This window comes from Crocuta crocuta, unplaced genomic scaffold, assembly GCF_008692635.1.
Source record: "Crocuta crocuta isolate KB4526 unplaced genomic scaffold, BGI_CrCroc_1.0 scaffold884, whole genome shotgun sequence".
NCBI lineage: Eukaryota > Metazoa > Chordata > Mammalia > Carnivora > Hyaenidae > Crocuta > Crocuta crocuta.
In genome coordinates, this window is record NW_027529549.1 from 809446 (window position 1) to 820412 (window position 10967).

Here is a 10967-nt window from a genome sequence, read left to right on the forward strand (position 1 = left end):
GAGAAATAGAATAATGAAAGCAAGGACAGGAGATCATCACAACATTCAAGGTGAGAGGATTATGGCAGTCTGAAATAAAGCAGATTGAGGAAGATGAAGAGACTAGACCTGCTAGTAAAATGTGGAGGTAAAGTGGGCAGGATTTTGAGAATTAGGTTGTCTGTGGTAAACAAAGTTGACTAAAATGCCTCCCATTTTATAATCTGTGTTTATAATCTGGAAAATTTCATAAATAGTAATGCCACCAAACAGTTTCCAGGGAAGATAGCTGCTCTCCCAGGAATCAGAGCCTGTCTTTGAGGGCTTCGTCTGCATCTTTCAGAGATGTACATTCCCAGTGTACATGCATAAACACATCATGCAATCATTCGAGATTTCTCTGAGACAGGCCACATTTAGGAACCATACATTCTTTCTTTCAGGAAAGAATCTCCCTTCATTCCAAACCCATGTAAAACTGCAGGAATCATCTAATTTCAGGGGTTTGTTCTTCAGATAGGAAAACAATCTACTAGGTGGTTTTGAAATCATGTGGCAATTATTTTCTGAGGGAGTCAAACTGTTTTATAAATGTTATCAGCAGTACACCATGTCATTGAGGTAAATCAAAGAACAACTTAGCCCTATTTTTTAAAGGTAAAGAGAGGCTAAGTGTCCCTACTGGAGAGCTGGAAATAAACACTGTAGCACCAGCTCTCTAGAAGAGCAACTGACAAATAACTACATGACAGACAGGTTGAAAAGTCTTTGTAGTTTATGCCGTTTATATAATTTATACTGAGGTCTTCACTTACTAGTATAAAAGTGCCCTAAAATGAAATCTGAACTCAAGACTTGTGAGGTTTTTTGCTCCAGAGAAGTAGTTTATTCTTAATCCCTTGTAAACTTCCTCTCATTCCTAGATTTGACTAAACAAGAATATCAAGGTGATACTCTGTATCAGTGAAATGACCAACATGTGAACAGAAAATGTTCACAGTGAAATTTGTTTCATATTAAATAGATGTCATCCTGAACTATATTAAAGCATACTAAAACGTATTAAATGTATCAAATCATTATGTTGTACACCTTACACTTAACACAAAATTATATGTCAATTATATCTCAATAATGCTGGAAAAAAAGAGAAAGGTTTCTAATTTAAAAAAAAAAAATACTTCCATGCCCAATGCAGAGCCTACTAAAAAAAAAAAAAAAAAAAAAACCTTCAGGAGGTGATGGTGGCACTTTTCAGGCTGTTACTGGCTGTTCTCTGGGGCCAAGGCAGTTGAAGTTGTGGAGTAATAGTGGGCAAGAAACTTTAGAATCTGTTCATATTTACTTAATAGATCCAATAGCCATAGGACCTGATTTTTTTAAAAAATTTGGAGCTACCAGGTATTGATCCATTTACCATTATTGCTGGAAGTCAGATCTTCAGAGAAGCTGTTGAAAACGTTTTTTATCCCCCCACCCCCCCATAAAATAGCAGTGTCAGCAAAAACCAAGCTCAAATTGTGGATTCTTATAAGAAATAACAATGTATCTATGAAGTTTCTGGAATAGAGTTCAGAAAACTTTTTGAAGTAGGGGCCTTTCTTTTCCCTGTAGATTTACTACTGTGGTTGCAACTAGGCTCTCTGAAAGCACATTGCTACATTTAGCTGAAAACTTCTGGAATTCTCACATTTCTCTTTTAATCTGTACCATATATATGGATGGTTGGCTATAGGATGATCATTATAAAAGAACATCCAGTACTAGAATTTTACCCAGATAATGTATTAGAAGATCCACAACTAGATAAACTATTTCCTGAGCTGAGAAAACATCTATAGCTTTATTATTTGGATCATATGGGGTGGAGGGAAAGGCCACACTCCATTGATTGTGTTCATAGCTAAATACTTAGCACAGTGGAACTGTGGAAGAAATGGATGAACATCTAAAATGTATAAAGAAAACAGAGTCTCAGAGATTTGATTAGACAAGGGATTCTAAAAATGAGATTAGCTAATATGGAAACCAACTTGACAATAAACTATTTAAGATTAAATAAATAAATAAATAAAATTAAAATTAAAAAATTGATATTAGGGCTCCAGAAGATGATGATAATTTTGAAGAAGATTTTAAAAATATAAACACAGCAATAAATACAACTCAGATCCCAATCAATACTAAAGATATATTTAATAATGATTATTGCATAAATATCAGCAAACAGACTCCATCTGTTTGGATTTTGGCTTCTAGTTTAAAGGGCTTTGTGGCCAAGGATCCCCCTGTTTGAGACACAGTTCCCTATATGATTGCAGATTAGGGTGCGTACACAAAACTGCAAACTACTATTAAAGCAAAGAAAGATGCTTGTGCTGTACTAATCATGTTGACAAAATGCTGCAGTCAATAAGCCAGGCAACAGAGGTTGTTACAGAGAAAGAATTAAAATCATTCTTCAGCAATTCTCCATTTCTTCACACTGTTAGATGTAGATCCTTAACTGAAGAATACGGTTTGAATACAATTAGCAAGGATGAAAATATTTCCAGGATTGACATTCCAGACAATGAGACCGTGTTGTACCTAATCTTATGGACTGTTAAAAGATTTAATAAATGACATGGTAGAGCACAAGGGATATCTAACTATCAGATTGAGCAAAATACAGGAAAGTCTATTCTCAATGACTTCCTTTAGGAATAGAAGTTATCTGTAATGGTAAAAGATGATTATGTCTACACATTTTGCTGATAGGAGGTTGCTGAGCTATACACTATGACTGCATTCTTTGGAGGAGCTGCTGCCCCAGAGTTTAATCACAATTACCACCAAACATTGTAATTTTAATAACATATTTAAGTCAGCATATCACAAACTTCAGCAACCTTCTGGTTATAAGATAAGCACCCTATGTAGTACATTTATGACTGAAACTGTAATTGTCTTCAGATTGTGCTCTTGTCCATAAAATTCTCCTAAGTGAGGACTGTTCAAATGTTGTTTTCTTAACATTTTTTATTTACAAAAGAAAATATGTATTTCAAGTGATTCTGTCATCTAATGACATAAAAAAAAAAGTCTTATACACTTTATTATGTCTGGGTAAACAATATGAGTGAAAACCCAAAGCCCATTTTCCCAATGGGGGAATTCAATAATGGTGGGGGCAGGGGAGAAGAAACAATCACTTTCCTTTCTTGAATTGCTGTGTTTTCACTGGACTTTTTGGATCCAATAGTTATAAGACTTTTGTCCTATACTCTGTTACTACTCAGAGTCCTTGGCAAGTTCTTCCTCATATCCTTGATATCTAGGCCTTCATTCTTAGACAATTTTCTCTTTTCTAGCAACATGTTTCAGGTGGCATTATCCAATCACTTTGAGTACTACCTCTAAAGGAATAAATCCAGGTGTATACTCTAAGCCCCTTTCTCTTTCCTGCATTCTGGACACACTATGCAACTGCCTAGATATGGTAGTTTTGTACTCTGTCAGTCTGGCTCTGGGTTAATAGTTTCAAGTTAGGGTTGACCGCAGGGGAGAAAATAAGATTTGGAGGTAAAGCAATGGCTATTAAGCAGACATGGTGTTGCTCACACACATTTTCACTGATCTGGTTCACTTTGTTAATGAGGAAAGTCACAATATCCATCTTTACTGGCTGCTATTATATTTTCTCTTTTCAACTTCTCTGGTTTGAGACCAAGCACACCATGTTCTCTATAGCAAAGTGATCCAGTTTCTTCTTTTCTTCTCCTTCCTTTCCTTTCTTCTTTTCTTCTTCTTCTTCTTCTTCATCTTCATCTTCTTCTTTTTAATGCTTATTTATCTTTGGAGGAGTAGGGAAGGGAACAAGTAGAGGAAGGGCAGAGAGAAAGGGAGACACAGAATCCAAAGCAGGCTCCAGGCTCTGAACTGTCAGCACAGAGCCCGACACAGAGCTCACAGTCAAGAGCCAAGAGATCATGACCTGAGCCAGAGTCAGATACTTAACTGACTGAGCTACCCAGAAGTCCCTCCAGTTTCTTTTACAAGCCAATCCTCATTGAGATAAGAGGGAGTGAGAGAGAGACACATGTTCCCACTTGTTCTTACAAGTTCCATTTTGTCTTTCTAGATTTTTCCATACTGATTTAGGGTTTGCTTTGTACTGCTAAATCTGTTTCACTGTTTTCTCCCCCATCTGCCCACCCTGGTTTTGAAGAGTGGTTTCAGGACCACTACCAGATACAAACAGTACAGCTTTCCTTAAAGAATTCTTCATTAGTTTCAATAATTTTTGAAGTCTAATCTCTATAATAAACCCTCCTTCCATGCCATTCTTACTGGTTTGGGTTCCCTAACTGAATCCTAATCGATGTTCTATTTGACAGTCAATACCCACTTGGCTTCTCAACTGCAGTATATCCACAACTGAAATGCATTAAAGCCAAAAATGCTGGAGTCACTCCCAATACCTCTCTTTCCCTTATACGAATATTCTATATGTCAGGAAATACTCTCAGCCCTATTTTTAAAATATATCAAGAATCCAGCCTATTGCCATCCCCTACATGGTGCTTCATTCTGTCCCAAATAAATCAAGACTCATGGGGATAATTATGTCAGCCTCCTATTTTTTTTTCTAGCATGCATCCCTGCTCGTATATTTATTCCCAACCCACTACACAGAGTGAGTCTGTTAGAAAATAAAGAAGATAATGTCACTTCTTTGTTCAGAACCTCCTGTCTTCCCACCTCACTTAGAGTGAAAGCTAAAGTCCTTACTCTGATTCAAAAGGTTCTACCTAATCTGGTGCCACCATTGTTTTGTTCATCTTATTATTCATTGTTTTTCTCTGTAGCTCACCTCTTTTATCCATATTGATCTTATCCTCACACCACGCATTCTCCTGTTTAGGCTTGTTTTTCTCTCTGCCAGGAATGCTTTTTTTTTTTTTTTTTTTACAATCACATGACTTGTCTCTTCCTTCCTTCCAGACTTTATTTCTTCTTGAAAAATTTCCAAAAAAACTACTTTAAAATTGCAACCCTGCCTCTCCCACAAAATATTTTCCTTCCCTGCTATATACTTTTGTACTCAGCACTTAATACTGATTAAAATAGCACACATAATTTTTACTTTTGTATTTAGTGTCATTACTACATTTTAAGTTTGAGGAGGATCAAGATATTGGTTGTTCCATCCAATAGTGTAACCTAAGTGTACAGTTCATTATCTGCCAAATTGTAATCTCTAAAACATTGCTGGATAGATGAAGGCATTTGGATGTTAGAATTAATACGGTGACCTAAATCCATTAGATCCTGAAAAACTGGCTGCTGCTTTGGCATAGTTCCATGAAAAGACCTTTCATTTTCTTTGTCACGTTGAACTAAATAAAATTTCTACGGTTTTACTCTTTTCAATTTATAGAAACAGAATTTCATATGGTTCAATCTATATGTAAAATGAAATCCTTAAAAATGAATGGCAATCTAGTTAAATCTCCTATGAATAGTATTGTTCAGTTTTTTTTTCTCAAAGTTGATTGCTTTTCACTCCTTATAGCTTTCAAATACAGTCCCCAACTTCTAAAATGTACATATTAAGTGGATATCAGTAACCTAATAACAATGGGTTGTAAATTACTCAGAACCCAACACCTTGTGATTCAGCAATACCCTTGAAATTGAACACAAGTTAAATGTTGGTATTGATACCTTAGGGGTAAAAAGCTGAAGTCTGGCATCTGTATGCTCTTTCAGCATCATGAAAAGTGATCAGCAATACCTAATTTTTCCTATTGTAGAAATATAAAATCAACTGCTAAAGATTTTGAAATATCGAATCCAGTCATCATTTTCCTTTATAATTCACTTTTACGTACTTGTCCATTGAGCTGGTCAGATTAATTAATAATGAATAAAATCCTAATTTGTCTCTTTCATAGGGTGAAAAAGAAAATAAGAAGGAAAATAAAATATGTGCCCTTCTGTGGTCAATGATTATCAGGGAATTTGATACTCATTAAAAATACCTTTAAAATAATACACTAAAAGTCACATTTATATCTTCTCTACTATTTATTTTCAATCTACCTTAACAATAAAATGTGGCCATTATATCCAGTGTATTTCTATGAGGGTGGAAAAAACCTTTAAGTAAGATTAAAATTATTTAAAAAAAAAAATGGAACATCCATTCATAGAAATCAATGAGGTATGAGAAAGAAGGGGAAGTGTCCTTGTAAGCTGAGGTGGCAGTTGAAGATAGGATATTGAATTGGTAATGGAAAACAAATGATAAAAAACAAACTAACTAACAAAAACCAACATACTGATCTCCTGTGATGTGGTCAGCCAAGTGTTAGTTTTCTTCCCTAGCCAACCTATTTCATAAGTTTTTCTATCATTGTGTTTACTCTGTATTATCATATTGCAAAATCAAATCTGAAAGAAAATAACCTTTCAGGTTTTAGCTGTTATGGTCTATGGCTCTCAGGCATTTCATAAAAAATGTCTTCTCTTAAGATGTGTAAATTCATATGTTTTCAATACATAATAAAAAATAAATAAATAAAATACAATAAATAAATCAAAGTTTCATATTCCTTCATTAGCTTTACAGGAGAGACAGACTCATGTTAAAATATTCCTGTTGACACTTTCTTACACCATACACAAAAATAAACTCAAAATGGATGAAGGACCTGAATGTGAGACAGGAAACTATCAAAACCCCAGAGGAGAAAGCAGGAAACAACCTCCTTGACCACAGCCACAGTAATTTCTTACTTGACACATCCCCAAAGGCAAGGAAATCAAGAACAAAAATGAACTATTGGGACCTCATCAAAATAAAAAAAGCTTCTGCACGGCAAAGGAAACAATAAAAAAAAAACCAAAAAGCAACCGACGGAATGGTAAAAGATAGTGCAAATGACATTATCAGATAAAGGGCTAGAATCCAAAATCTATAAGGAACTCACCAAACTCCACACCCTAAAAGCAAATAATCCAGTGAAGAAATGGGCAGAAGATATGAACAGGCACTTCTCCAAAGAGGATACCCAGATGGCCAACAGACACAGATGAAGAATGCTCAGCATCCCTCATCATCAGGGAAGTACAAATCAAAACCATACTGAGATACCACCTCACACCAGTCAGAGTGCCTAAAATGAACAAATCAGGAGACTCTAGATGCTGGTGAGGATGTGGAGAAATGGGCACCCTCCTACACTGTTGGTGGGAATATAAACTGGTGCAGCCCCTCTGGAAAACAGTGTGGAGGTTCCTCAAAAAATTAACAATAGAACTCCCCTATGACCCAGCAATAGCACTGCTAGGAATTTACCCAAGGGATACAGAAGTGCTGATGCATAGGGGCACATGCACTCCAATGTTCATAGCAGTACTCTCAACAATAGCCAAATTATGGAAAGAGCCTAAGTGTCCATCAATGGACAAATGCATCAAGAAAATGTGGTTTATCTATACAATGGAATACTACATGGCAATGAGAAAGAATGAAATCTGGTCATTTGTAGCAACATGGATGGAACTCGAGGGTGTTAAGTGAAATAAGTCAGGCAGAGAAGGACAGATATGTTTTCACTTATAAGTGGATCACGAAAAACTTAACAGAGGACTCTGGGGGAGGGGAAGGGGAAAAAATAGTTGGGGAGAGTTAGAGAGGCAAACCATGAGAGACTCTTGAAAGCTGAGAACAAACCTAGGGCTGATGGGGGTGGGGGAGAGGGGAAAGGGGTGTTGGGCATGGAGGAGGGCACTTGTTGGGATGAGCACTGGGTGTTATAAGAAACCAACTTGACAACAAACTATAAAATAAAAAATAAATAAAATAAAATTCTCTTTATCATTAAAAAATATTCCTGTTGACAGAGATCTGAGAATATTTGTCAAGTAGAAACTTATCAGTATAATTATAGGGACTCATTGCCCATTAAATATGACTTTGAACATTAATAGTTAGCATATGCTTTTATGTATTAAATTTATGTTATATATTGGCTACATAATAGCTGTAAAAATAAATGGCACTACTCTAACATGTGACCTCCTAAGATGAAATATTTCTCTTATGTGTAGCACTGACAGTGATTTGAGTTACAGCTTTCCTCACCTGACGGAGGCTTTCATTATTTCCTTGGTAGGATTAAGCTTTATTGCCTTCATTTGAGTTACATGGTGGCTATTTGACCAACTAACAATTTAGGAATGCAGATTTTCAAATTCTTGTTATGTGGTAGTGAAATCCAAACTATAATGTAAACTCGGGCAAATTTCAAATTAATGCAAGTTGCAAGTTAAGGCAAGTAAGCCATGTAAATTAGTTCCTGATATGCTTACTTATAATGATTCTAAATAAAATAAAGATTTTATTATTTGAACTGTATGTTTTAAAATCTATCATTTACAAGGAGAATGTGGTATTAGAATTTAGATGTCTATATTTAGGTTAGTGTTCTAGTTCTGAAAATTTACAGACTGGGTACTCCTGAGAGAAGAACTTAAATTTTCTTAGCCTCATTGTATTATATAAGGAGTGACAGATCTGCCAGTAATGGTTATTGCTGGTACTGGAATTTACCAACCTTGAGAGTAAAACAGATTGCACATGTGATAAAAAGCATTTTGATAATACATAGTGGACATAGTTGATCTTTTCAGGGATATAAATTATACTTTTCCTCTCTACAATCAAATGTAATTTGGAGTAGCTGGACTCAAGGATATGCCAAAAATATTTATATGGACCTCCTCTCTCCCTTGCAAGGGAAACTTGAATTATTTGAAACTAAATACGTATGAATGTGCTTTCCAAATGGCAAAGGGCTAAAATATGTATACTCTGTGCTTTTACTAATTACTCTCATGATAATGTCAATTTTAGAGCTTTTTAAATAGTATAATAATGTAATATACCAGCTTCTGGCAAAACCTTTCCTAAAGTATTTCTGGTGTAACTCAAGTTCCATCTTACTTCTCTGACTTCAGCTCCATCTTGCAGGAGTACCCCTGTGACCAACGGACTTGATAGTCTGGCCAGTGTCAGCTGTGAAAGGATCCATGACTAGAATGTGCCCTGGTGTAAGCATCCTCAGAAGAAGTCTTTAACCATTATCTAAGAGAAGTGGGTATATAAATATTCCAGCTTTCCTCATTTGTTGGAGGCTTTCATTATGTCCTTGGTAGGATTAAGCTTTATTTGCCTTCATTGCTTGCTAGAAAACATCCTTTATTGTCTGCTATCCTTTTCTCTTGAAAGCTATAACAACAGATACTTGATAAAAGACAAATAATGAAGTGAGTGCCTTCTATAATTAAGGAAACATAATAGAAATGTAGACTTTCACTGAGTGCCCTTGCCCTTGTCCACTGCCTCTCAGCTGACCAATACTCATGCTACCTCTATGTCTCCTCCATGCACCTGCCTCCAGTAATTCGATATCTCGGCACTATTCTCTATTCTCTTGTTTATGTTAGTATGGACAGTAGCTATGAAATATCCATTCCTTACATCCTTAAAATTCACCTTCAATGCTAGGAATAAAAGGTTCTCTTTAAATTTAGTAAGACTGCCAGTTTTGAGAGCCTGCTCTATGCACAGTGGTGGACGATTTATATATATTTTTTTCATTTCATTACATATTAAAAAATAATTTGTTAGTATTGATTGTATTTATTTTGCAGAAAGGTAACAGGCTCAGTCAATTTAATAATTTCCCCCAAATCACCTACCTATTACATGACATAGTCATGTTTCAAACTTTAGCATGTATAATCTACAGTTTTTCCATTATATTATACTCCATTTCCTTAAAAATAAATACATTTAGGCATATACACACAAAGTTAAGAACAACTTGTCAATACTTTATAGTAGGTATTCAGTATTGGAGTCTTTGTCAGTTCTGATTAATAAATCCCCAATCAGTGGATCTCCCAGTTTTCCTAGTCACAGATCCATTTTTCGTAAGCTATGTGTCATGGGGACATTTACCTAATTTCTCTAGGTCCCAGAAAATGAATACTAAATAAAACAAAATGGAGGGTAAAAACAGTACCCTCTTAGGGTATCAGTCTAAAGATTCAATGAAATAGAAAATCTAAAGTGCATGACATGATTCCTGGACAATAATACATCACCCAAAACTGGAAATATTTTTTAAAAATTTTTAAATGTATTTGTATTTTTTTTGTTGTTTGTTTGAGAGTGGTGGAGGGGGCAGGGAGAAGGAGAAGTTAAGCTGTCTCCACACTTAGCACAGAGTCTGAGATACGGGGCTTGATCCCACTTCCATGAGATCATGACCTGTGTCGAAATCAAGAGTTGGACTCTTAACTAACTGAGCCACCCAGGCACCCCTGGAAATAATTACTACTAATGAGCTGAATAAAAAATGGTTTAATGGTATACTAAGACATTGAGAAGACAGAAGGTGTGAGCTATACAGATAGGCAGTTCTATTACTAGAAAAGGGAAAAAAAATACTTCCCTACTCTATTAAAGTTTAAACTGTTGAAGACATTTCTAGAAATTCTTTCATTAATACCTTTGAGGAAATGGGTAGTATGCTGATTCAGCAAAAGCAACATTCCCTTGGATACACGAATCCTCAGAGAATATTGTATCATAAATAAAAGTCCCTTTCACAATTCAAATGTTAAATCCAAAAAATTAAAAATAGAAACAAAACCATATTTCATAATGTAGCATGAAACAAAGAAGTGTTGCTAAGGTTAGGTATATTCTGCACTTCTGGGACAAATAATTTTCATTCTGGTGGCAAATGCAGACACAATTCACTATGGTCTTTCTGTGATACATTAGACACTAACATTCTGACCATAAAATAAGTGCAAATAAAGCCAAAAAATAATTCTATGAACAGAATTGTCTTTCCAAGACAGAGTTTGGGGGAGACATTTTAAGGAAAGCAAAGTTGACTTTGGACAGAAAATACTTTCAAGAA

At 35.4% G+C, this 10967-nt stretch overlaps 1 pseudogene; it reads left to right on the forward strand.

Annotated features, from left to right (window-relative positions):
* Positions 1 to 589: 589 nt before the first annotated feature.
* On the forward strand, positions 590 to 2826 carry LOC144229390 (NEDD8-activating enzyme E1 regulatory subunit pseudogene; annotated as a pseudogene).
* The last annotated feature ends 8141 nt before the right edge of the window (positions 2827 to 10967 follow it).